Source organism: Lacerta agilis, chromosome 18 (genome assembly GCF_009819535.1).
Source record: "Lacerta agilis isolate rLacAgi1 chromosome 18, rLacAgi1.pri, whole genome shotgun sequence".
Classification (NCBI taxonomy): Eukaryota; Metazoa; Chordata; class Lepidosauria; order Squamata; family Lacertidae; genus Lacerta; species Lacerta agilis.
Window position 1 is genome coordinate 5,383,808 of NC_046329.1, and position 25,672 is coordinate 5,409,479.

The window sequence follows — 25,672 nt, forward strand, 5'->3', positions numbered from 1 at the left end:
ACATTCCAGGTTCCTATGCAATACTTTTCTTTACAACATTGGACTTTCCTTTCGCTTCCAGGCATATCCACAACTGAGCGTCCTTTCGGCTTTAGCCCAGCCGCTTCATCAGCTCTGAATCTACTTGTACTTGTCCTCCGCTCTTCCCCAGTAGCATGTTGGACGCCTTCCGACCTGAGGGGCTCATCTTCCAGCGTCATATCTTTTATATGCCTGTTGTCTTTGTCCATGGAGTTTTCTTGGCAGGGATACTGGAGTGGGTTGCCAGTTCCTCCTCCAGGTGGATCACGTTTGGTCCAAACTCTCCACTATGACCTGTCCATCTTGGGTGGCCCTGCACGGCATAGCTCATAGCTTCCCTGAGTAATTCAAGCCCCTTCGCCACGACAAGGCAGTGATCCATGAAGGGGAGGCAGACAAGGCACAATGCCAAAAGCCCTTCTTGAGCCACCTGGGCCGGGCAGGGGGGGGTGCGCACACCCTTCCTTTCCATTCTTCTTTCCCCCACTTTTTCTGGATGCAAAATTGGCTCGCAGAACGCAGCGTGGAAGGTGAACCCTCCAGATTCAGCACAGGCATCCCAGGACATGTCTTCTTTTTCATGAGTCGTCAAAGCGACCCATGGTTAAAAGAAGTTGTTGCTGCTGCTGTTGTTTAGTCGTTTAGTCGTGTCCGACTCTTCGTGACCCCATGGACCAGAGCATGCCAGGCACTCCTGTCTTCCACCGCCTCCCGCAGTTTGGCCAAACTCATGTTGGTAGCTTCGAGAACACTGTCCAACCATCTCATCCTCTGTCGTCCCCTTCTCCTTGTGCCCTCCATCTTCCCCAACATCAGGGTCTTTTCTAGGGATTCTTCTCTTCTCATGAGGTGGCCAAAGTACTGGAGCCTCAGCTTCAGGATCTGTCCTTCCAGTGAGCACTCAGGGCTGATTTCTTTAAGGATGGATAAGTTTGATCTTTTTGCAGTCCATGGGACTCTCAAGAGACTCCTCCAGCACCATAATTCAAAAGCATCAATTCTTCAGCAATCAGTCTTCTTTATGGTCCAGCTCTCACTTCCATACATTACAACTTACATTACTAAGTTAGTTCTTGGTATGAGCTTTCGTGAGCATGCACACTTCTTCAGATACACTGAAACAGAAGTCACCAGACCCTTATATAGTGAGAGGGTGGGGACTCCTGGGGAGCGGTATTACTCAGAAGGGGGGTGGGAATGCGTGATTGGCTGATAGGTGTGGAAAACCTGTTGCCGACTGTTAACGACTGCAATTGGTCTTACAGGAAAAAGCAAGGGGCGAGAAGGTTAAAAATAGCTTTCTCATGTATAATGAGATAAGAATCCAATGTCTCTCTATTCAGACCAGGTCTCTCCATGGTTTTAAGTTTGGTAATGAGTTACAATTCAGCAACTTCTCTTTCCAGTCTATTTCAGAATTCCTTTTTAATAAGACAGCTACTTTAAGATCTTGCATTACGAGCACAAAGCATCACGAATCCACAATAACACCACCGATCCGCTCAAAGAGAAATAACCTGACGTTTTTTCGTGGTTTAAAAAGTCCCAGGTGGATGCATGGAAAGGTGTGGGGTGAGTGGATGTTTGGGGAGAAACTAAACTCCCTGAAAGCAGATCGGGATGAATGCTCAATAATAGGGCATTCTGGAGGGTCCCGAAGTCTGGCCTGCAATTCTAGGAGATGCACCTCTTTCAATACGGGACTTAGAATCATAGAATCCTAGAGTTGGAAGAGACCCCAAGGGCCATCCAGTCCAACCCCCTGCCAAGCAGCAAACACCATCAAAGCATTCCTGACAGATGGCCCTCAAGCCTCCGCTTAAAGACCTCCAAAGAAGGAGACTCCACCACACTCCTTGGCAGCAAATCCCACTGTCCAACAGCTCTTACTGTCAGGAAGTTTTTCCTAATGTTTAGGTGGAATCTTCTTTCTTGTAGTTTGAATCCATTGCCCCGTGTCCGCTTCTCTGGAGCAGCAGAAACAACCTTTCTCCCTCCTCCATATGACATCCTTTTATATATTTGAACATGACTTAACATGCAAACATAAGGACAACCTGTTGGATCAAGCCAGTGGTCCAATTGATGTAGCCCAGCATCCTGTTCTCACAGTGGCCAACCAGATGCCTGTGGGAAACCAAGGAAGAAGAAGAAGAGTTTGGATTTGATATCCTGCTTTATCACTACCCTAAGGAGTCTCCAAGCGGCTCACATTCTCCTTTCCCTTCCTCCCCCACAACAAACACTCTGTGAGGCGAGTGGGGCTGAGAGACTTCAGAGAAGTGTGACTAGCCCAAGGTCACCCAGCTGCATGTGGAGGAGTGGAGATGCGAACCTGGTTCACCAGATTATGAGTCCACCGCTCTTAACCACTACACCACACTGGAGCAGAACGTGACCACAAGAGCACATCTCCCCTCCTGCGGTTCACAGCAACTGGGATTCAGAAGCACTGTTGCCTGCGACAGTGGAAGCAGAACATAGCCATTGTGGCTACAAGCCTTCGATGGCCCTCTTCTCTTCCAACGAATCTGTCTAATCCTCTTCTAAGCCATCCAAGTCGGTGGCCATCACTGCTTCCTGCGGAAGGGAGTCCCACACTTCAGCTATGCGCTGAGTTGAAGGATTACTTCTCTCCCAATCTCCCTATTCAGCTTCGCTGGATGTCCGTCTTCTCGTGTTAGGAGAGAGGGAGACAAACTTTTATCCGTCCGTTTTCTCTGTGGCATGTTTTTTTTATGAGCGAGGGCTTCCTTCTCGTGGGGCTTTGGCACACTTTGCGGTCTGAGTGCCAGAGGACAGCCAAGCCAGAAAACGCCCGGCCTTGCAGGTTGACACTTTTTGTCCATCTTTCTTCCAGCTTCCTCGCTCCGTCCCTGCACCCATTCCGCTCGCCCACGTCTCTGAAACAGGAGCAGCCTCTGGCTACGCTTGCCATGTGCTCCGCTGGCACCCGGCCCCCTCCGCCTCCAGCATTGCATCTCTCCCCCAGGGGGGAAATGTCGCTGTTGTTTCAGCTCTGTGGGTGGACCGCAAGAAGGTTTTCGTATCTGCAGTTTCCACCGCTGGAACGCCTTGAGTAAAGGGTACCTCTGAGCACCAGCAGTGCATTCTCCCACCTGCTAGGTTTCAGTCCTGGAATCGGGGACAATTCCCCCACCCCCAAAAGAAATATCACTGTGATTTTCTGTTGCCATTGCTGCACAGTTGGTATTGTTTTTTGTTTCCAGACCTGTGCCAGCAGTAGTCTCGCCCCTGTTGTGGCATATAGAAAGAACTTTTGATCACAATTCTTAATCTCTGGCCCTACCATTCCTAGGAGGAATGCCTCTGGTAATTTCTTGAAAGTATATTTAAATATTTTTTTGAGTTCGTTGTAAATATTTTCCCAATACTGCTTTACTAAGTCACATGTCCACCACATATGGAAAAACTCCCCCGGCTGCATGAGTTTCAGGGAAGTGCATACCCTGTAACGGTTCCTGCTGAAATTATGTAAATTCTTTTCATATCACAAAAGTTTGAAAGAATTTTTTTTTGCCCTGTTTTCATCACAGCCCCTCCTGACAGCAATAGCACAGTACGGTAGCATAACTGGGGAAGTTTTGCAGAAGGGAGCCCCCGCTCTCACACTAACATGGTTTCAAGGATATGTTGCAGAATACACCTGCAATAGCAGATCAGAGGGGGCCTTAGAAATTAATGAATAAACACATGAATCCTCTATAAATTTTGGAAAGTGGTTTGTCCATTTGTGTGTTTGTGTTCTATAGGTCCGGGCAGGGGCGTAGGAAGTGGGGGGGAGGGGGCGGTCCGCCCCGGGTGCCACTCTGGGGTGTGTGTGACAAGATGGCCCCTGCTTCCCCCTGCTGTAGAGCAGCGTCCGTACGGACTACCACTCATGCGCATTCCGTACGGGCTGCCACACACGCAAGTCCATATGGGATGCCGCACATGCGCATTATTCCGTACGGGCTGCCCTGCCCCGGGTGCCGGAGAGGGTTCCTCCGCCACTGGGTCCGGGCACCTCTTGAAATTTGCCGCCAAGCTCGACACGAGGGTTCCTGGGGTGGAGGCAATTGTCGTTCTTAATGTGTGGGGTGCTGGCTGCCATTTTGAATCAAGATGGCGAACCAAAAACAGCACTTCGCTGTGACGCTGCTGCCCACACTTTGACATCGGTTCGGCAGCCTCTGGATATATCGTCACCAAACCCAGCCAGTGATGTAAAGGTAAAGGTAAAGGGACCCCTGACCATTAGGTCCAGTCGTGTCCGACTCTGGGGTTGCGGCGCTCATCTCGCTTTATTGGCTGAGGGAGCCGGCGAACAGCTTCCGGGTCATGTGGCCAGCATGACTGAGCCGCTTCTGGTGAACCAGAGCAGCACACGGAAACGCCGTTTACCTTCCCGCTGGAGCGGTACCTATTTATCTACTTGCACTTTGACGTGCTTTCGAACTGCTAGGTGGGCAGGAGCTGGGACCGAGCAACGGGAGCTCACCCCATGGCAGGGATTCGAACTGCCGACCTTCTGATCAGCAAGCCCTAGGCTCTGTGGTTTAACCCACAGTGCCACCTGGGCCAGTGATGAGGGACTCTTAAAAAACGACAGTTCCCAGGGGAATCCAGGTGCTTTAAACATCTGCAATTTTTGTCCCTTCATCGATGGTCTTCCAACATCACATAGCTACTTTTCTTTTCTTTTCTGGATGATATTTGGCCTCCCAGGGTGTTATCGGCTGCGGGCGGCTGGATGATTTGCTTCTGAATTTCAATCTGTAGTCGATGATATGCTACAATACTGTTCACTTTATTTTAGCTGTGATTCCCACATTGCAGGGGGGTGGGTGTGGGTGTATAGAATCATAGAATCCTAGAGTTGGAAGAGACCCCAAGGGCCATCCAGTCCAACCCCCTGCCAAGCAGGAAACACCATCAAAGCATTCCTGACAGGTGGCTGTCAAGCCTCCGCTTAAAGACCTCCAAAGAAGGAGACTCCACCACACTCCTTGGCAGCAAATCCCACTGTCCAACAGCTCTTACTGTCAGGAAGTTCTTCCTAAGGTTTAGGTGGAATCTTCTTTCTTGTAGTTTGAATCCATTGCCCCGTGTCCGCTTCTCTGGAGCAGCAGAAAACAACCTTTCACCCTCCTCTATATGACATCCTTTGATATATTTGAACATGGCCATCATATCACCCCTTAACCTTCTCTTCTCCAGGCTAAACATACCCAGCTCCCTAAGCCGTTCCTCATAAGGCATCGTTTCCAGACCATTTTGGTTGCCCTCCTCTGGACACGTTCCAGCTTGTCAGTATCCTTCTTGAACTGTGGTGCCCAGAACTGGACACAGTATTCCAGGTGAGGTCTGACCAGAGCGGAATACAGTGGTACTATTACTTCCCTTGATCTAGATGCTATACTCCTATTGATGCAGCCCAGAATTGCATTGGCTTTTTTAGCTGCTGCATCACACTGTTGACTCATGTCAAGTTTGTGGTCTATCAAGACTCCTAGATCCTTTTCACATGTACTGCTCTCAAGCCAGGTGTCACCCATCCTGTATTTGTGCCTTTCATTTTTTTTGCCCAAGTCGTAGTACTTTACATTTCTCCCTGTTAAAATTAATCTTGTTTGCTTTGGCCCAGTTCTCTAATCTGTTAAGGTCATTTTGAAGTGTGATCCTGTCCTCTGGGGTATTAGCCACCCCTCCCAATTTGGTGTCATCTGCAAACTTGATCAGGGTTGCACTGGTCCCTTCCAAACCTACAGTTCTTTGAAATGACCTTTGCTTGTCTTGTGATTTCAGGAGGGTCTGGATTCAGTCTTTGTTTTTAAAGCCCCTTGGAACAATCCTCGCTTCTCGTTTGCTCCTTTGGGAGTTTCTCGTTTTCCTCGCTCTGCTTTTCTGCCAAAGGTCCTCTGCGATGGCTCGCAAATCTATTAAGCCTCCTTAAGCCTCCGCCTCCCAATTCTGCTACATAAAAATCTCCCTCCACCTTTTCCCCATTATTCCATCCCATCCCATTCCATTCTCCCTTCCCCCCTTTTCCTTGCTGGGGATGCCATCTCCCCCCTCCTCGACCCCCTCCTGCTTCCTCTCTCCCACTCTCGGGGGCCCCTTTCCGGCTGCCTCGCACGTGTTGCTCTCCGAAAGGAGAAGAAGAAAAAAAAGACTTTCTTTTCCTCCCTGATTTGCAAAGAGGAAAGCACAATCTCTCGGGCGACGGTGTGCTTGTGGCCTCGAACGGTGTCTCCTCATGTTGAACACAGAGGCAGCACCCCTCCATTAGTCTGTAAGGAGAGTTACAGGTGGGTAGCCGTGTTGGTCTGCCATAGTCGAAACAAAATAGAAAATTCTTTCCAGTAGCACCTTAGAGACCCAACTAAGTTTGTACTTGGTATGAGCTTTTTGTGCATGCACACTTCTTCAGATACACTGAAACAGAAGTCACCAGATCCTTAAATATAGTGAGGGAGTGGGGAGGGGTATTACTCAGAAGGGTGGTGGGAATGGGTGATCAGCTGATAGGTGTGGAAAACCTGTTGACGACTCTTAACGGCTGCAATTAGTCTTGCAGGGAAAGGCAAGGGGTGAGATGGCTAAAGATGGCTTTGTTATGTATAATGAGATAAGAATCCAATGTCTTTGTTCAAACCAGGTTTCTCCATGGTTTTAAGTTTGGTGATTAGTTGCAATTCAGCCACTTCTCTTTCCAGTTTACACTTCAGTCTCCCAGGACATTCTATAAAAGATCTCAAAGTAGCTGTCTTAATACAAAGAAATTTCAGAAATAGACTGGAAAGAGAAGTGGCTGAATTGCAATTAATTACCAAACTTATACCCATGGAGAGACCTGGTCTGAACAAAGACATTGGATTCTTATCTCATTATACATGACAAAGCTATCTTTAGCCATCTCACCCCTTGCCTTTCCCTGCAAGACTAATTGCAGCCGTTAAGAGTCGTCAACAGGTTTTCCACACCTATCAGCTGATCACCCATTCCCACCACCCTTCTGAGTAATACCCCTCCCCACTCCCTCACTATATTTAAGGGTCTGGTGACTTCCTTTTCAGTGTATCTGAAGAAGTGTGCATGCATACGGAAAGCTCATACCAAGAACAAACTTAGTTGGTTTCTAAGGTGCTACTGGAAAGAATTTTCTATTTTGTTTCTGTAAGGAGAGCTTAGGATCGGGGCCCTCCTTGCTCTGTTCCCTGTTTCTCTTTTTAAAAAAAGCCTTCTGTGTGTTCCTCTGCCTATCTGGGACTGCAACCCCATTACGGAAGGATGCCTAACTAACTTTATGATTTGGTTACTCCATCACACCGCAGAGTATTTATGTTGGCGCGTTTGGATGCCTTTCCGTCCGCTGTGCTATCTGGAAGGTTTAAAGGCACCCCCTTCCAGAACAGACTCTGCATCTGCGGTCAGAATGTACCTGATTCGCTTTCTCTCCGCGCTCCCTCCCTGCGCGGGTGCCGCCATTCTCTAGCAGACACTATGCCGGCCCTCAGACCCCCTCATCAAGCCTAAGATCGTCAAGAAGAGGACCAAGAAGTTCATCCGCCATCAATCTGATCGCTATGTCAAAATTAAGCATAACTGGCGGAAGCCCAGAGGTATTGACAACAGAGTCCGCAGAAGGTTCAAGGGCCAAATCTTGATGCCCAACATTGGGTATGGTAGCAGTAAGAAGACAAAACACATGTTGCCTTCAGGATTCAGAAAGTTCCTTGTCCACAACGCCAAAGGGCTGGAGGTGCTGATGATGAGCAACAAGTCCTATTGTGCAGAGATTGCTCACCAATGTTTCATCCAAGAATCGGAAGGTAATTGTGGAAAGAGCAGCTCAGCTTGCTATCAAAGTCACCAATCCAAATGCCAGACTGCGCAGTGAGGAAAATGAATAAATAGTTGTTCTTGTACAGCTGTATTTAATAAAAAGTTTTAAAAAGTGTTGGGGGAAAAAAAAAGAATGTACCTGATTCTATAGACCACATCGTTCTGGACTGCCCTCTTTTTAATACCTTTCGTGAAGATATTTTGATGCAGAAGGTCACAGTTCAGAGGCTGCGGAGGGGAGAAGCTGGGAAATATTGGGAGAGGAACAGCAGCAAGAAGAAGCCCAGGGGAGAGACAGCTGACAGACTCCATGTCCTCCCCCTCTCCCAGGACCTGGCATGCATTGAGAGTAGGAGAACAGAAATCTCAGATGCAGAAAGCTCAGATTAGCCAACACAGGGGTGAGGTAGAATAGGAGAGACAGGGGTGTGGGTGGGACTTTACTTGGCGCAACGCCATTATCTAAGAGAGACCACATTCCTTTCTCTCTCTCTGGTGGCACTGTGGTCTAAACCACAGAGCCTAGGGCTTGCCGATCAGAAGGTCGGCGGTTCAAATCCCTGCAATGACGGGGTGAGCTCCCGTTGCTCGGTCCCTGCTCCTGCCAACCTAGCAGTTTGAAAGCACGTCAAAGTGCAAGTAGATAAATAGGTCCCGCTCTGGCGGGGAGGTAAACGACGTTCCCGTGCGCTGCTCTGGTTCGCCAGAAGCGGCTTAGTCATGCTGGCCACATGACCTGGAAGCTGTATGCCGGCTCCCTCGGCCAATAAAGCAAGATGAGCGCTGCAACCCCAGAGTCATCTGCGACTGGACCTAACGGTCAGGGGTCCCTTTAGCTTTAAGAACTGTTCTTGTTTCTCTGCTTCTCGGCATCCCCCCATGGCAGGGGTAGAATTACCCGAAGCCTGGCAGTGGAGCGTTTTGGAGCCCAAATTCCCCCAAAGTTTATATCACCGTACCAGGTAAACCTGAATTTCCTGAAGGGAAAGCGACAAGAGACTGATGTTGCTTGAGGGTAGCACCATGCGTTCTACACAAATGATATCTTGATGTTGGCTGTCTTGAAGGACAATGGAGTGCACCTGCAGGGGTGAAGTCAAACCGCTGGAGAATCACAACATCTGCTGAGGCTGCGGAGACCGGTAACTCATAACGGCTGCCCCCCCTGTGTTGCTTTTGCTGTGTTAGCAGCACTGAGGGCGCAAGCCTGGGCTGTGTGTCTGGAGGTCCTGGGCTGCCCAGATGACAGGACCCTGCTCTCGGCTTCGCCAGTGTGGTCCACAGAAAAGCAGGGCAAGACATTTGGCACCAGCTTGGTGGCAGGAGTTGCCAGAAATATGGGCGTAGCAAGGGGGGCATAGGGGGCGGACCGCCCTATGTTCCATAATGGAGGGGGTGACAAATTATCAAGGAACAATTACTGCCCTACTAGGGCGGTTCATAAAAAACTTTCTTTTTGGAAAATGCCTGCTCCAAAGGTCTCATCTTACTATACTGGGGATTATATAGCTATATATGAAATTTCATGCATATCGGTTAATATCTTGACCCTCCGCCACCAAAATAGCTGTTCACTTGGCTGTTTCCCTGTGTCGTGAAGGCTGAAATTTCAGTTCAGTGGAGCACTTACTGTTCCCAACCCTAACCCTGTGGAAAGCCATCTAATTAGACTTTAATTTGATTTTGAGATGTTTTTAGGAGGTAATTTAATAATTGTTTGATTTTATACCTTCCTACGCCTCTGGAGGGGTGTGTGACAATTTCTTTTTGCCCCCGGGTACCAACTTACCATGCTACGCCACTGACCTGAAGCACTGAGATGTTTTTAGGAGGTAATTTAATGAGATGTTGAGATGTTTAGGAGGTAATTTAATGAGATGTTGAGATGTTTTTAGGAGGTAATTTAATGATTGTTTGATTTTATACCAATGTTATGTACCTGATGTTAGCCACCCTGAGCCCGAATTCGGCCGGAGAGGGTGGGATATAAATAAAAGTTGATTATTATTATTATTATTATTATTATTACTTGTTATTATTCCTTTGTAAGAAAATATGAAATAACGTAAAAGCATTTTTGCAGGGGGGGGGAATCAATGGGGGGGGTTGACAAGAAATTTTCCGCACTGGGTACCACCTGACCTTCCCATGCCTCTGTCTGGAAGGAGGCGGGCAAGGTGACATTCAACCCAACTGCAGGTTTGTGTAGGGTTTCTCCTGAACGTTAGCTTCTCGCAAAGATGCCCCACAGAGCAGTGGGTTCAGATTTTTCCTTGGGGTTTACTCCCAATGTCCAGTATAGCTGCAAGGCAGCGAAGGTTTAGGATCAGAGCTTTCCTCTTCCTTCGGCAAATAAGCTGCGCTCCAGACAAGGCTGTTTGGAGAGGGTGGGGGTTGAACTTTGGGACCTTTTGCATGCAAGGCAAGTTGTCTGCCGCTGAGCCATTACCCTTCCCTAAGCTTCGCTTGCAGGGTGGAGAAGGAAACAGAGGTTTGTGACACCAGTGCCCATCCCTTTTAAGACACAGAAGAACCAACGGCCTCTGTTTGCTCAAGGCTAATATGGAGAATTTCTGGCACACCACCTGTGTGCTTTACCAACACTTTCTGTCAATGGGCAGGGCATGAGCAAAGCTTCTTCTCAACCCTGCAGAGGTCTTCAGCAGCCAGGCCAGAGAGATACGAGAGGACACAATTTATTCATTTATTTGCCACCCATATGACTGGGTTGCCCCAGCCACTCTGGGCAGCTTCCAACAAATGGAAAAGCACAATAAAACATCAAACATAAAAAACTTCTACAGTGGTGCCTCGCAAGACGAAGTTAATTAATTCGTTCTGCGAGTGCTGTCGTATAGCGAAAATTTCGTCTTGCGAAGCACCAACGGGGGAAGAGCGGTTTGACGGGGGAAAAAAAATCGCGATAATTTTTCGTCTTGCGAGACAGCCTTTCGCTAGCGAATGCCTTTCGTCTAGCAAGTTTTTCGTCCAGCGAGGCATTCGTCTAGCGAGGTACCACTGTATGTACAGGGATGCCTTCAGATGTCTTCTAAAGGCTGTATAGTTACTTATTTCCTTGACATCTGATGGGAGGATGTTCCACAGAGAGGGTGCCACCACCGAGAAGGCCCTCTGCCTGGTTCCCTGTAACTTCACTTCTCGCAGGGAGGGAACTGCCAGAAGGCCCTCGGAGCTGGACCACCACTGGTGGTTCCCTCCCTACTAGAAGTGAGGTTGCAGGGAACCAGGCAGAGGGCCTTCTCGGTGGTGGCGCCCGCCCTGTGGAACGCCCTCCCATCAGACGTCAAGGAAATAAACAACTATCTGACTTTTAGAAGACATCTGAAGGCAGCCCTGTTTAGGGAATCTTTTAATATTTGACGAATTGTTGTATTTTAATCTTTTGTTGGAAGCCACGCAGAGTGGCTTTGGAAATCCAGTCAGATGGGTGGGGTATAAATAAATTTTTATTTTTATTCTTATCCTGCCTCTCTCAGTGGAGGTGTAGCAGAGCCACAATGCTCTCATTCGCCATGGAATACTGTAATCCTATATACTGTATGTTTCTCCTCAGGAGGAAGCCTCATTGAATTCAATTCAGCTCCCCTTCAGGTAAATGGCTAGCTGGCTGAAAACTTAAGCACATCTAGTGAGCAAATTGGCCTAACTCATTTCTTGCCAACAGATGGCGGTCTTGCAGAACTTTCCAACTGCTGCAAATTTGCTGAATGTATACTTGTTTTTTAAAAATAAACTATTTCCCCCTAGTATAATGCTATACTGTGTGTTATATTCACATACTGCACACTTTAAGCCCAGTATATACATTTTTTGTTTGCCTTTCGTTCCACATTTCCCTATCAGTTAGCAAATCTTTACAGTAAGAGAGAGAAGCCCGAATGAAAATTCGACTCATGTTCGAGAACACTGTCCAACCATCTCGTCCTCTGTCGTCCCCTTCTCCTTGTGCCCTCCATCTTTCCCAACATCAGGGTCTTTTCCAGGGAGTCTTCTCTTCTCATGAGGTGGCCAAAGTACTGGAGCCTCAACTTCAGGATCTGTCCTTCCAGTGAGCACTCAGGGCTGATTTCTTTAAGAATGGATAGGTTTGATCTTTTTGCAGTCCATGGGACTCTCAAGAGTCTCCTCCAGCACCAGAATTCAAAAGCATCAATTCTTTGGCGATCAGCCTTCTTGATGGTCCAGCTCTCACTTCCGTACATTACTACTGGGAAAACCATACCTTTAACATATGGACCTTTGTCGGCAAGGTGATGTCTCTGCTTTCATATATGTAATGAGATGTGAAAAGGAAGTTGCAGAAGTGCAAGCAAATGTTAGGAACTCCTAGGAGTCAGCAGATCCCCTTCCACGAGTCCTCATGCAGCCTCCAAGATCAGCTCGGGTTAAGCTGTGCAAGAAGAAGAAGAAAAAGAGTTTGGATTTGATACCCCGCTTTATCATCCCCCGAAGGAGTCTCAAAGTGGCTAACATTTTCCTTTTCCCTTCCACCCCCACAACAAACACTCTGTGAGGTGAGTGGGGCTGAGAAACTTCAAAGAAGTGTGACTAGCCCAAGGTCACCCAGCTGCATGTGGAGGAGCGGAGACGCGAACCCGGTTCACCAGATTACGAGTCTACCGCTCTTCACCACTACACCACACTTGCAACTTAAACAATCACCAGGACTTCCTCTCTTGGATTCCTGAGGTTTTAATTCTATTAGAGCCGGAAATCTCTTTTTCTTTTATTTTTTTTTTAAAAGCACCATTGTTCCAAACAGTCCCATTTTTAGGTCTTCCTGAAATCTCTTCTAATACGCATTCATTTGCATTGTTGCACAAAGTCTCTTCAACCACCCTCCCGCAGAGGGGAGCTGTCTCATCCAGTACTTTGCAACTGGGACCTGAGAGGCAAATTAGCAGCTTTCCTATTAATTTTGAACCCAGCTGCATTACTATTTAATTCAGTGTTTAGCCAGAAGCACGAGGACTGGAATCTTACCGTTTTTCTTTTTTTAAGAAGAAGGACAATAGGAAAAGGACAGAGCACATGCTTTGCTTTTTTTTTTTATAAAGATTTATTATTTTCCAATAAACGAAGAAAAAAACATAGCATCAACATAAACATACACACCATAAAAACACAATATAACACAATAGAAACAATAACAATATAAGCAAACATAAAGAAAAAAAGACATATACTAACCTTAACCAACACTTATCTTTGTACTTCTCTTATTACGTTCTTCTCTATTCAGGGGACTTCCCCTGTTCCCTCCACTGTCTTCAAAATCATATATACGTTATAGGTAGCTTTGTATCTTATTCTATTAACATTTGCCCTATTTCTTAGTATCCTTAACCTTGTTTCATCAAAAATAAATCATAACTTAGACATAAAAATCTTATAATACTTTCTAACAATTGAATCCTTCATTCAAAAAGAAATTTCTTCTAAACAATTTTAATTAACATAGTCTTGCTAAAGCCATTCTTCTGCTTTACTCTGCTCAGATATTCAATTTTACAGAGCACATGCTTTGCAAGGCTGGCCCACACATGAGGCAGCAGCAGATCCCGATGTAGATATTTGCTTTGCATGCAGAAATTCATGTCCCTAGTGTCTCCATTAGGGACTGGGAAAGACTCATGTCTGAAAGTGTGGAACAGATGCTGCCAGTCAGTGTAGGAAATGTTGTCTTCTTCTTCTCTTCTTCTTCTTCTTCTTCTCTTCTTCTTCTTCTTCTTCTTCTTCTTCTTCTTCTTCTTCTTCTAATGAGAATTTATTGGATTTTAATAATAATAACATACACAGAATACAAATACAAACACTACAAAAAACAAAACAAACACACACCCACAAAACACTTATTTATCCATCCTTATCCTTTTTATAATGGTTTTGGGACTTCCTCACGTCCTCTCTTCTGCGTTCATTTCTAATCTTCTTTAGTAACTTTGTAACCTTATAAAATCTTCTTTCTTACACCTAATCTTAATCTTACAATTATAATCAACATATCCTAAATCTTATTCTTATCAAACAAAACATCAAATTCCACATCACAACTTCTTATATCCTCTCTTAACTTAACTTTCTAATACTGTAGCCTTCTTCTTCTTCTCTTCTTCTTCTTCTCCTTCTTCCCTCCTCCTCCTCCTCCTCCTCCTTCCCCTCGTAACCGAGTGAGATTGTCTTCCATAAACATGGTCTTAACTGTGTGTCCGTAAGTGATTTGTGGAGGCCAATTCTGGATCCACACGTCCTTCCACAGTGGGGACATTGGTTTCCGGGTGAGAGTTGATCCCGGTGTGGATTTGCCAAGCGTGCCTTCCTCTTAGCCCGTTTCTCCCTTGCGTCCTGAGTTCGAGAGTCTTCAAAGCCCATGACACCTTTGGTAAAGGCTGTTCTCCAACTGGAGCGCTCGCAGGTCAGTGTCTCCCAATTGTTGGTGTTAATACCACATCTTTTTAGATTTGCCTTGAGAGAGTCTTTAAACCTGTTTTGTTGACCACTAGCATTACGCTTTCCATTCTTAAGTTCGGAATAGAGTAGTTGCTTTGGAAGACGAGAATCAGGCATCCACACAACACAACCGGTCCAACGAAGTTGATGTCGAAGAATCATTGCTTCGACACTGGTGATCTTTGCTTCTTTCCGGTACACTGGCATTAGTTCGCTTGCCTTCCCAAGTGATGTGTAATTTTTTCCAGAGACACCATTGACAGAATCTTCCGAGGAGTTGGAGTACAATAGCTTTGTAAACGAGCATTTTGGTTTCCGTGAACAACAACAAAAAAATTGAGATAGATATGGGGCTATGAGATATTGTCTTAAGTCGTTATAAAAGGGACAAGTCAGTAGAATGTGTTCTGTGGATTCCCTCCTAAAGCACAATGGCACGTTCTCTGATCATATGGAACTCCTCTAAATCTTCCCTTCAAAACCGCCGAGTCAAGAACGTTCAGTCTGGCCGCAGTGAGAAGTCTGCGGTATTCCACCTAGTGGATATCCACCAGGTAACGGGCTGCCCGATACACCTGCTCCCCCAGAAACATATATGCTTGTTGGTACAGCACTTTGGTTTTTTGGGATGTTGAGCCATAGGCCAAGCATTTGAGTTTGATGGAGCAATGATCTGGCTTAGCAGAAAGCAACTCCTTAGAACATTATCCCTCTTCCGTACAGGTCACATTTACACTGCACATTTAAACCATGCGGCTTCTCCCATGGAATCCTGGGAACTGTCGCTTGTTAAGGGTGCTGGGATTTGTAGCTCTGCGGGGGGGGGGGGAATAAACTGCAGTTCCCAGGATTCTTCCAAGAAAGTCTCGAGCTTCAGTCTCGCTTCAGATGCGATGTGTGTCGATGCTGCCGCCTCCCTGACTAGCCTGGAGGCCCTGAGCTACACATTGCAAAAAAAGAGAGAAAGAGCGGAAAGCAAAACTAATTTGGAGCAGTCGTGTTTAAACGGATTAAGACCGGAGGTTTATGGCGGATTAAAGGCGAGATTAAGAAGGGAAGCTTTGGATGAAACTGAGCTGAAAGAGAGAGAGGGCTTACTAGTGCTCTCCGTGTGAGCTACTTCCCCGACCTTCTGAGTATATTTTAGCCACGGCTAGACCACATGAGGAGGAGACTCTTGAGAGTCCCATGGATTGCAAGAAGACCAAACCTATCCATTCTTAAAGAAATCAGCCCTGAGTGCTCACTGGAAGGGCAGATCCTGAAGCTGAGGCTCCAATACTTTGGCCACCTCATGAGAAGGGAAGACTCCCTGGAAAAGACCCTGATGTTGGGAAAGATGGAGGGCACAAGGAGAAGGGGACGACAGAGGATGAGATGGTTGGACAGTGTTCTCGAAGCGACTGGCATGAGTTTGGCCAAACTGCGAGAGGCAGTGAAGGATAGGCGTGCCTGGCGTGCTCTGGTCCATGGGGTCACGAAGAGTCGGACACGACTGAACGACTGAACAACAACAACAACAGACCAGATGAAGAATTTTAAACTATGCCATTTGCAAATTTAAACTTCTAAACCTGGAAGGCATTTAAAATTTGCAAGGGAAGGGGAAGTCTGTTCTAAACGAAAGGGTGCCTAGCTGGAACACACCGGAGTTCAGACTGGCAAAGGGGTTCTCCTTTATCAGGGACAAAATAAAAGAGAGTTGGGGAACTGATATAGAGGTTTAAAGAATCATTTGCAGACTTGTGGAGGTCAAAGGGGCCCCAAGGGTCATCCAGTCCAGCCTCCTGCAATTCAGTTACAGGTAGGTAGCTGTGTTGGTCTGCCATAGTCAAGACAAAATAAAAAATAAAAAAATTCCTTCCAGTAGCACCTTAGAGACCAACTAATTTTGTTCCTGGTATGAGCTTTCGTGGCATGCACACTTCTTCAGATATCTTCAGGTATTCAGATATTCAGGTATCTGAAGAAGTGTGCATGCACACGAAAGCTCATACCAGGAACAAAATTATTTGGTCTCTAAGGTGCTACTGGAAGGAATTTTTTTATTTTTATTTTGTTTTGACTCCTGCAATTCAGTTGCAGTGCTTTCTTGGCTTCCGAATGTCTTGGAAGCTGAATATTTTCTGAATATTTCCAGAATGGGCTTAGTTATGCCGGCCACATGACCCGGATGCTGTACGCCGGCTCCCTCGGCCAGTAACGCGAGATGAGTGCCGCAACCCCAGAGTCATCCGCGACTGGACCTAATGGTTAGGGGTCCCTTTACCTTTACCTTTAAGGTGCTACTGGAAGGAATTTTTATTATTTTTTATCTTGTTTTGACTATGGCAGACCAACATGGCTACCTACCTGTAACTGGTCAGGGCAGGGGCGGAACGAGCCTCTCTGCCGCCAGGGCAGCAAACTTTAAGGTACCCCTCCCCAGCGTGTGCGCCCTGATGTCACGATGCATGCCTTTTAAAAGTTGCCGCGCCGACGGTGTCGATCGTGGGGGTGGGGCTTGCCCCCAGAATGTCACCCTCCCCAGGGCGGTACCTGGGGCGGACCGCCCCCCACCCCCTTGCTCCGCCCCTGGGTCAGGGGTCCCTTTACCTTTACCTTTACGGAGTTCCTGACACAGTTTACACAAAACATTAGCATTTCATAAGACAATCGGATGCCCGGAGGTCTCAGGGCGGTTAAGAGAAAAGAAAACCAGCATGAGAACAATAACCCAATAACACCCCCCCCAAAAAGAATCACATTTTAAAAGGGGTATAGGATGTCCATCAGGTCAACCAAAGGCCTGATTAAAAAGGAACGTTTTTGCCTGGCGGCTAAAGGTGTATAATGAAGGCGCCAGGCGAACTTCCCTGGGGGAGAGCATTCCACAGACGGGGAGCCACCGCAGAGAAGGCCCCGTTCTTGTTTTGCCACCCTCCGGACCTCTCGAGGAGGAGGCACGCAAAGAAGGGCCTCAGGAGATGATCTCAGGGTCCGGGTAGGTACATATGGTTTACAGAGGGAAACCAGTGGGATAGAAACTGGATCGAGGTGTGGACAGCCGTTAACTCTATTCTGCGGCCCTTCCATTTTCGGCTCTCGTTACCTGTTTAAGTAAACACCTCAAGAGAGAGAGAGAACTAGAATTCCCAGTGAAATGACACAGAGAGCCATGTTGCCACCAGGGGCAGAGTTCTCCTGCTGAGTTTTCCCAGCCCTGTACCCATTAGGCTTGGAGAAGCAGAGGAAAGCTTGTCTATATTGTCTGTATTTTTGTAACGCTGTGAGGTGGGGTGTGTGTGGGGGGGGGGAGAAGGAAATAGCATCTTCTATTTCTTCTCCCGTGTTCTTGTCTCATCGCTGTCAGTTTAATACAGATGTCCCCCTTTACTGGCGCACCCTCCACCTGCCTCCCTTGTCTCTTTGATATCACTTTACATCGGAAAATGTGTCCATAATTCAAGGGGGTGGGGGTGGCGCACGGGAGAGAGAGAGAGAGAGAGAGGCTGCGGGAGGAGAAGGATCAGACCCACGGCTCAGTCAGGAAGGAAATATCTAAACTGGCACGCTGCCGTCCGGAGGAGCTGCTACACCTGTTTTGGCAGGTGCGGGAGCCAAATGCAATCTGGCAGGCTAAAAATAAGGACGCCACGCTCGGCCCCGTTTCTTGCAAGCCGTGGGGGCTCTTGCCTCCCTGAGCGCCTGTCCTTGGAGAGAGAAGAGAGGAGGGCCAGAGCTGTTGCAGGATGAAACATCCCCAGTGTGGGTGTAGTGGTTAAGAGCGGTAGACTCGTAATCTGGGGAACCGGGTTCGCTTCCCCGCTCCTCCACATGCAGCTGCTGGGTGACCTTGGGCTAGTCACACTTCTCTCTGAAGTCTCTCAGCCCCACTCACCTCACAGAGTGTTTGTTGTGGGGGTGGAAGGGAAAGGAGAATGTGAGCCGCTTTGAGACTCCTTCGGGTAGTGATAAAGCGGGATATCAAATCCAAACTCTTCCCTTGCCCCAACAACCCAGAGCCACCCACCCCATTGCTTAAAGGTAAAGGTAAAGGGAGCCCTGACCATTAGGTCCAGTCGCGGATGACTCTGGGGTTGCGGCGCTCATCTTGCTTTATTGGCCAAGGGAGCCGGCATACAGCTTCCGGGTCATGTGGCCAGCATGGCAAAGCCGCTTCTGGCGAACCAGAGCAGCGCACGGAAACGCCGTTTACCTTCCCCCGGAGCGGTACCTATTTATCTACTTGCACTTTGACGTGCTTTCGAACTGTTAGGTGGGCAGGATGTTCTAGAGTAGGTATGCCCTATAGCAGATATCAGGATAGCTAAAGCAAGCCTCCAGGAACAGGGGCCGCCTACCCTCAATTATTATGTGCTACAGACAAGCAGCATCGCCTTCCAGGCAACACTTCCGGGTTTCCACGGGACATCTGCTTGGCCGCAGCCCAGAAGCAGGAGACGGGCCTTTGGTACGATCCAGACCAAGCTCTTAATGTGCTGAGACCTGCTGATTCAGGTCCTGCACAACCAAGTATGTAATGCGGCTTATGTTGTGTCATGTTTAAGTAAAGGTAAAGGGACTCCTGACCATTAGGTCCAGTCGTGTCCGACTCTGGGGTTGCGGCGCTCATCTCGCTTTACTGGCCAAGGGAGCCGGTGTACAGCTTCCGGGTCATGTGGCTAGCATGACAAAGCAGCTTCTGGCGAACCAGAGCAGCGCACGGAAACGCCGTTTACCTTCCCACCGGAGCGGTACCTATTTATCTACTTGCACTTTGACATGCTTTCGAACTGCTAGGTTGGCAGGAGCAGGGACAGAGCAACGGGAGCTCACCCCGTCATTGCGGGGATTCGAACCGCCGACCTTCTGATCGGCAAGCCCTAGGCTCTGTGGTTTAACCCACAGGCAAATCACTCTCCCCCAACCTAAAGTGTTGGGAGAAGCAACCTTGTAAGGTGGCCAAGGAGAAAATATTTGCAAAAAGTTTGCAAATACGGTTCGAGCCCTGCGTTAGGGAAAAGTTCCCTGCATTGCAGCGGTTGAACCAGATGACTCTTGTGGTCCCTTCCATCTCACAATTCTACGATTCTATCCATTTCCTACGGTGTCGGATGGTGGGCATGTGGTTCTCAATAAGAGACAGCAAATTCTAACAACGATAGTAGCATTTCTCTTTTCTGCCTTGGTCCCATCCTCCATGGATTCCTGTGTCCGGTTCTGGGCACCGCAGTTTGCCAACTTCTACTTTTAACCACAGATTGTTACGCCGACTCTACTCATGGGAAAGAGGATGTGTCCTGGAAAAAGAAGAAGAGAACATTTGGCAACCTTACAAGTTTAGCCCACTCTCGGGAAATTCTGCACCAAGGAAGAAGAGTTTGAAGAAGAAGAGTTTGGATTTGATATCCCGCTTTTCACTACCCGAAGGAGTCTCAAAGCGGCTCACATTCTCCTTTTCCCTTCCTCCCCCAACAAACACTCTGTGAGGTGAGTGGGGCTGAGAGACTTCAGAGAAGTGTGACTAGCCCAAGGTCACCCAGCAGCTGCATGTGGAGGAGAGGAGACACGAACCCGGTTCACCAGATTACAAGTCTACTGCTCTTAACCACACTGGCTCTCTTGAAAAGAAGTATCCAGCCTCTGGCTGATTATTCCCCTCATTCTCTGACTCCCTTTATGCTAATTAGTGCCGACGACAAAACTCGAAAGCCTTGCTATCACCTCGCCAGCGCAAAGCCCTTCCCTCTAACACCCCAGCCCCCTGGCAAACAGTGCCATTGCTACTGCTCTGAAACATCACCCCAAACTTTGCTCCCCTCCACATTCCTGCTCCCCTGAACATTTGTCAGTCTTGAACCTGATTTCCTGAAGTGCCGCTTTTGCCACAAGCCCAATGCCCAGTTCCTCGGAGCAGCGGAAGATTGCAGAATTTTGTTTTTGTTTTTAAAAAAGAGCCTGTCCTTTTGCCGCAAAGCGAAATGGGTTAAACCTGACCCCCGTTCTAGACACGTTGAAACCAGAAGGCCTAATTTTGCCATGGCCATTAATTTCAGTGGAGATAGCGCTGGGTAGAACCCGCGCTTTGGGGCACCTGCGATTGTCAACTGGCCTGTCGTAATCCTCTTTGGCTACAGACTCCATAACAAGGGCTCAGGCCCGACGTCTCCCGGACGCCCCTCTCAAGGCTCCCGCCAGGCAGGAGGGAGGGAGGGAGGGAGGTGCCTGGCAGGGTGAGTTTTATTTGCTTTCACAAACACACTGCGTTGTAACAGGGGCAGCAGCTGTTGAGCTCGTGCCAAACAGTTGCTCCTCCAACATCTGCCGGGCTCACCTGCTCCTTTTGGCCCCTTGCCACTGGCCGGGGTGCAGAAAGGTTGGCGCGAACCCCAGCAGCTGAACTGCACGTGTGCTAAAGGGACTTTGATGAATCCCACGAGAGAGGAGAGAGAGTACGTTTCCGAGCACAATTCAAAGTGTTGGTGCTGACCTTGAAAGCCCTAAACGGCCTCGGTCCTATATACCTCTATACCTGAAGGAGCGTCTCCACCCCCATCGTCCAGCCCGGACACCGAGATCCAGCGCCGAGGGCCTTCTGGCGGTTCCCTCCCTGCGAGAAGCAAAACTACAGGGAACCAGGCAGAGGGCCTTCTTGGTAGTGGCTCCCGCCCTGTGGAACGCCCTCCCATCAGAAGTCAAGGGAATAAACAACTACCTGACATTCAGAAAATACATGAAGGCAGCCCTGTTTAGGGAAGTTTTTAAACTGTGATATTTTAAATGTATTTTAATGTTTGGTGGAAGCCGCCCAGAGTGGCTGGGGAGACCCAGCCAGATGGGCGGGGTACAAATAATAATAAATTATTATTATTATTATTATTATTATTATTATATTATATTATATTATTATTATTATTATTGTTGCACCTTGAGATGGGTCGCTGCCTGCTTTGGTGGCCTGGAATCCCTCACCCCCCAGCAGCATCTCATGGGCCAAAGCAAAGTGGGCCAGCCTTACCATACCTGGAAGACCGATTAAGGACACAAAGAGCCAGAGCACTGGGTCCATATAGCTCAGTATTGTTGACACCGTCTGAAAGCACCTCTCTAGGGTCCCAGGCGGGTGGCACTGTGGTCTAAACCACAGAGCCTAGGGCTTGCCGATCAGAAGGTCGGCGGTTCGAATCCCTGCAATGACGGGGTGAGCTCCCGTTGCTCGGTCCCAGATCCTGCCCACCTAGCAGTTCGAAAGGACGTCAAAGTGCAAGTAGATAAATAGGTACCGCTCCGGCGGGGAAGTAAACGGCGTTTCCGTGCGCTGCTCTTGTTCACCAGAAGTGGCTTAGTCATGCTGGACACATGACCCAGAAGCTGTACGCCGGCTCCCTCGGCCAGTAAAGTGAGATGAGCGCCGCAACCCCAGAGTCGGACACGACTTGACCTAATGGTCAGGAGTCCCTTTACCTTTACCCTTAGGGTCCCAGGCAAGGGTCTTTCTGGGCCTCACCTGCTGCTCCATTAGGGCAACCAAGGCATAGCCCCTAACGGGTCGGAATGTCAAGCAGAATTTTTAATGCCCCCTACATCCCCTCAATTATCAAGTCCACTCTCTTTCCTGCCTCCCACATTGGGACCAGAGACATCCCTGTCAACAACAAGAACAACAACAAGAACAACAACAACAATTTATTTATACCCTGTCCATCTGGCTGGGTTTCCCCAGCCACTCTGGGCGCCTCCAAACAGAATATTAAAAACACGATGAAACATCAAACATTAAAAGCTTCCCTATAGAGGGCTGCCTTCAGAGGTCTTCTAAAAGTCAGATAGTTGTTTATTTCCTTGACATCTGACGGGAGGGCTTTCCACAGGGGGGCGCCACCACTGAGAAGGCCCTCCGCCTGGTTCCCTGGAACCTCGCTTCTCGCAAGGAGGGAACCGCCAGAAGGCCCTCAGAGCTGGACCACAGTGTCCGGGCTGAACAATGGGGGTGGAGACGCTCCTCCAGGTATACTGGGCCAAGGCAGTTTAGAGCTTTAATGGTCAGCACCAACACTTTGAATTGTGCTCGGAAACATCCTGGGAGCCAATGTAGGTCTTTCAGGACCAGTCTCAGATATCTCCTGTTCTCTGCAACCATCAGCTCTCTGCCCTTCTCTCAGCCCAAAAGCATGACTATGGCCCAGAGGTTCCCACCCCTCTGTCTCTAGGCATAACACAAGCAATAAATTTCCATTTCATAGAATCGTAGAGTTGGAAGGGGCTGTGAAGAAGAAGAGATTGGATTTGATATCCTGCTTTATCACTACCCGAAGGAGTCTCCAAGCGGCTCATGTTCTCCTTTCCCTTCCTCCCCCACAACAAACACTCTTTGAGGTGAGTGAGTGGGGCTGAGAGACTTCAGAGAAGTGTGACTAGCCCAAGGTCACCCAGCAGCTGCATGTGGAGGAGCGGGGAAGCGAACCCGGTTCACCAGATTACAAGTCTACCGCTCTTAACCACTACACCACACTGGCTCTAGGTGGTGAGAGCCACCTAGTCCAGCCCCCTGCGATGCAGGAATCTGTCGGCCAACGTGGGGCTTGAACCTACAACCCTGAGATGAAGAGTCTCATGGTCTACCAGCTGCTTCTCAGCAGCTCTGGGTGGGCAGATTCCCTCTCCTTCCTGGTGTCATGGTAGCAATCCAGCCAAGGTGGAGTCAACCTGAGACCTTCTTGCCACCTCCCCTCCCCCCTCTCCCTTCTGTACTTCCTGTTTGCCCCCTCCCCTCCTTCCTTTATAATAGCAACAGCCTTAGAAAAAGATTATATTTTGGAATATTTTGCCTCCCCCTTCCCACATTCCATGCTAGGCTCATCTCAGTGAATCTAGGTCACCCTTCAGAGATCTCCCCTTTCCCCCGATTTGTTCAGTGCTGGCTCTTCTTATCTTGAAAAAAACCCGTTTCTTTGACTCTCAGAGGCCCCTTGAAAGTCTGGCAGCTCCAGGAGCCCATTTTTGCCCCCAGCGCCTTGGCGGTGTGTAGGAGAGAAACAAGGCCTCATTTAGCTCTTTCCCTTAGACATCCAGGGAAAGGAGGACTTTGAGGTCCAGTTAATTGGGAAGGGCTGGGAGGGGGGTGCGCAAGGGGTAGGCAGTTGCTCTAAGGGCATCTGCGCAGCCTGAGATGTCCCTTCGGAGAAGGAGGAGGAGGAGGTGGGGATGGGGAACCAAAGAGGGAGAAGCCTGCATCTGTTGCTAGGCAACTGTCTATCCAGCATCCTTACTCCTCAAAGTCTTTGCTCCTCATTCCATAGATCACGCTGGGAGTTTATTCATAGTTTGGAAGAAGAAGAAGAAGAAGAAAGAAGAAGGAGAAGAGAGGAGGAGGAGGAGGAGAAGAAGAAGAAAAAAGACCCAGAAGAGAAGAGAAAATCCACCTGTGATTTATAAATCCTGCCTCAGTTCCTGTTATTGTTTTAATGCAAGTGGGGCAGAATCTAGGTAACCAGCCACATCTTTGGCCAAGACGACCCATTCCTTGACATCTATACCTGTACCTATCTTGGTACAGCCTCCAAGAGAGACAAGAAAAGGCTCCAATGAGCTGTAAGAATTGCAGAAAGGGTAATTGGTGTTAGCTTGCCTTCAATAGAGACAATTTATGCTACCTGAGTTAGGAAGAGAGCAGAGAGAATTGTAGCAGATCCTTTATATCCCGGTCATCATCTGCTTGATTTACTTCCATCTGGACATCACTACAGGACTTCATATACAAAATCGGCCAGGCACAAGAATAGTTTTTTCCCTTGTGCCATTAAATTGTTAAATTCATAGTTGTATAGCTTAAGGGGAGGTAAAATATGGGTGGGGTTCCTTTGCTTCTTTGTATTGTGATAGGAACAGTGTCTTTAAGTTTACATTGCAATGTAGCCGAAACAAACTCCAAGTATGTTGGAAAATGTACTTGGCCAATAATAAATTATTCCTATTCCTATTCCTATTCTTTTCCCAAGGGTCAGTCAGCATTCCACATCCACATGGCAGAGGGCCAGACGTTTCAGGACCACGGAGAGCTCTGAGCGAGAAACTTCCTCCCACAAGGGTTGAGAGAGAGGGAGCTTTTCACCCAAGACCTGGTCTCCTACAGGCTCTGTCCCCTTGTGGATGGTTCCAATGGCTTGACAGATCGATTCGCTGCCCAACTCGGGGTTTAAACGTTACTGCTTATAGCCCTCAATGGCTCAGCTTCCCAACATCTGAAAGACCGCCTTGTTCCCTCATAATCACAGCCCTCCCAATAGGGCAATGCAGTTCTCTAGCCGGGTATGAGGTACGGCAATGTATATACTGGGGTGAAGTGCGCACAAGCAGGTACATCTTGGCAAAAAACTAATGCACAAAGATGCACAAACTGCCTTGCGAAAAGGTATACCCGCACCAAAACTGCACGCCGGAATGTGTGCATTAGGGAGTAAATCACACCAAAATGGATTTTTATGAGGGCTTTTCGGAAGCTGATGTGGAACTGCGGAGAACCAAACTTAAGACCAGGGAAATGAGAAATAAAACGCAGAGATCTGCCCATCTCTAATCAAAAGCCAACCTTTAATGTAAAAGCTTTGAGACAAGTCTCTAATAGTGCAATCTGAAGCATTGAATGGGACTTACACCCCCAGGTATCGTTTGGAGGATTCCAGCCAGATCCTCCATATCTTACCGATTGACTAAGTCCAGGGAACCGAAATAATCTCATTTTCTTTCTCTATTTACTTCTCTTTCCACTTCCTCCCCCCCCACCCAATGGTCTAGAATCTGGATCAAGTTTTAGACTGCAAAACCCTTGGGAGAGGTGTCTTGTCTTCCTGTCCTGTGTTGAAAGGGTTAATTAGCTAACCTGTATATATTTACCTGAATGTATTGTTAGTCCAGAAGCATAAAAGAACTTTTTAAGCTTTTCTTTAGGAAACCTCTCTGTAAAGCTGTGAACTTTGATCTGCATTGCACTTCTTTCTGGCAAGCTATGACTAAGAGTCTGGAGATAACAGTAGAAGCTCGACCTTGCACAGAGAGTAACTGTCCTTGCACAGAGAGGAATTGTCTAGGTCACAGATAGGATGGCCTTGCTGGAGTGCGCATGAACCAACTCAGGGCTAAATGTCCTTTTGCCTTATGTACAACAGGAAATGTACAACAGGAAATGTTCCTTAAATGGACAAGGATGTACAAGAGGCAGACTCCTGGGGTGGGGAGAGCCAGAGAACTGTCTATAAGAACTGTCTGAAAATTGACTAGTTTTGTACTTGCTTGGCTGTCTGAACACCGCAGGTACCTCTGCATGCAGAAAATAAATCTTTCTCTCTCTGAA

General features: G+C 48.0%; 1 pseudogene; it reads left to right on the plus strand.

The window, feature by feature from the left end:
* Positions 1-7,512: 7,512 nt before the first annotated feature.
* LOC117039449 lies at positions 7,513-7,973 on the plus strand (annotated as a pseudogene).
* The last annotated feature ends 17,699 nt before the right edge of the window (positions 7,974-25,672 follow it).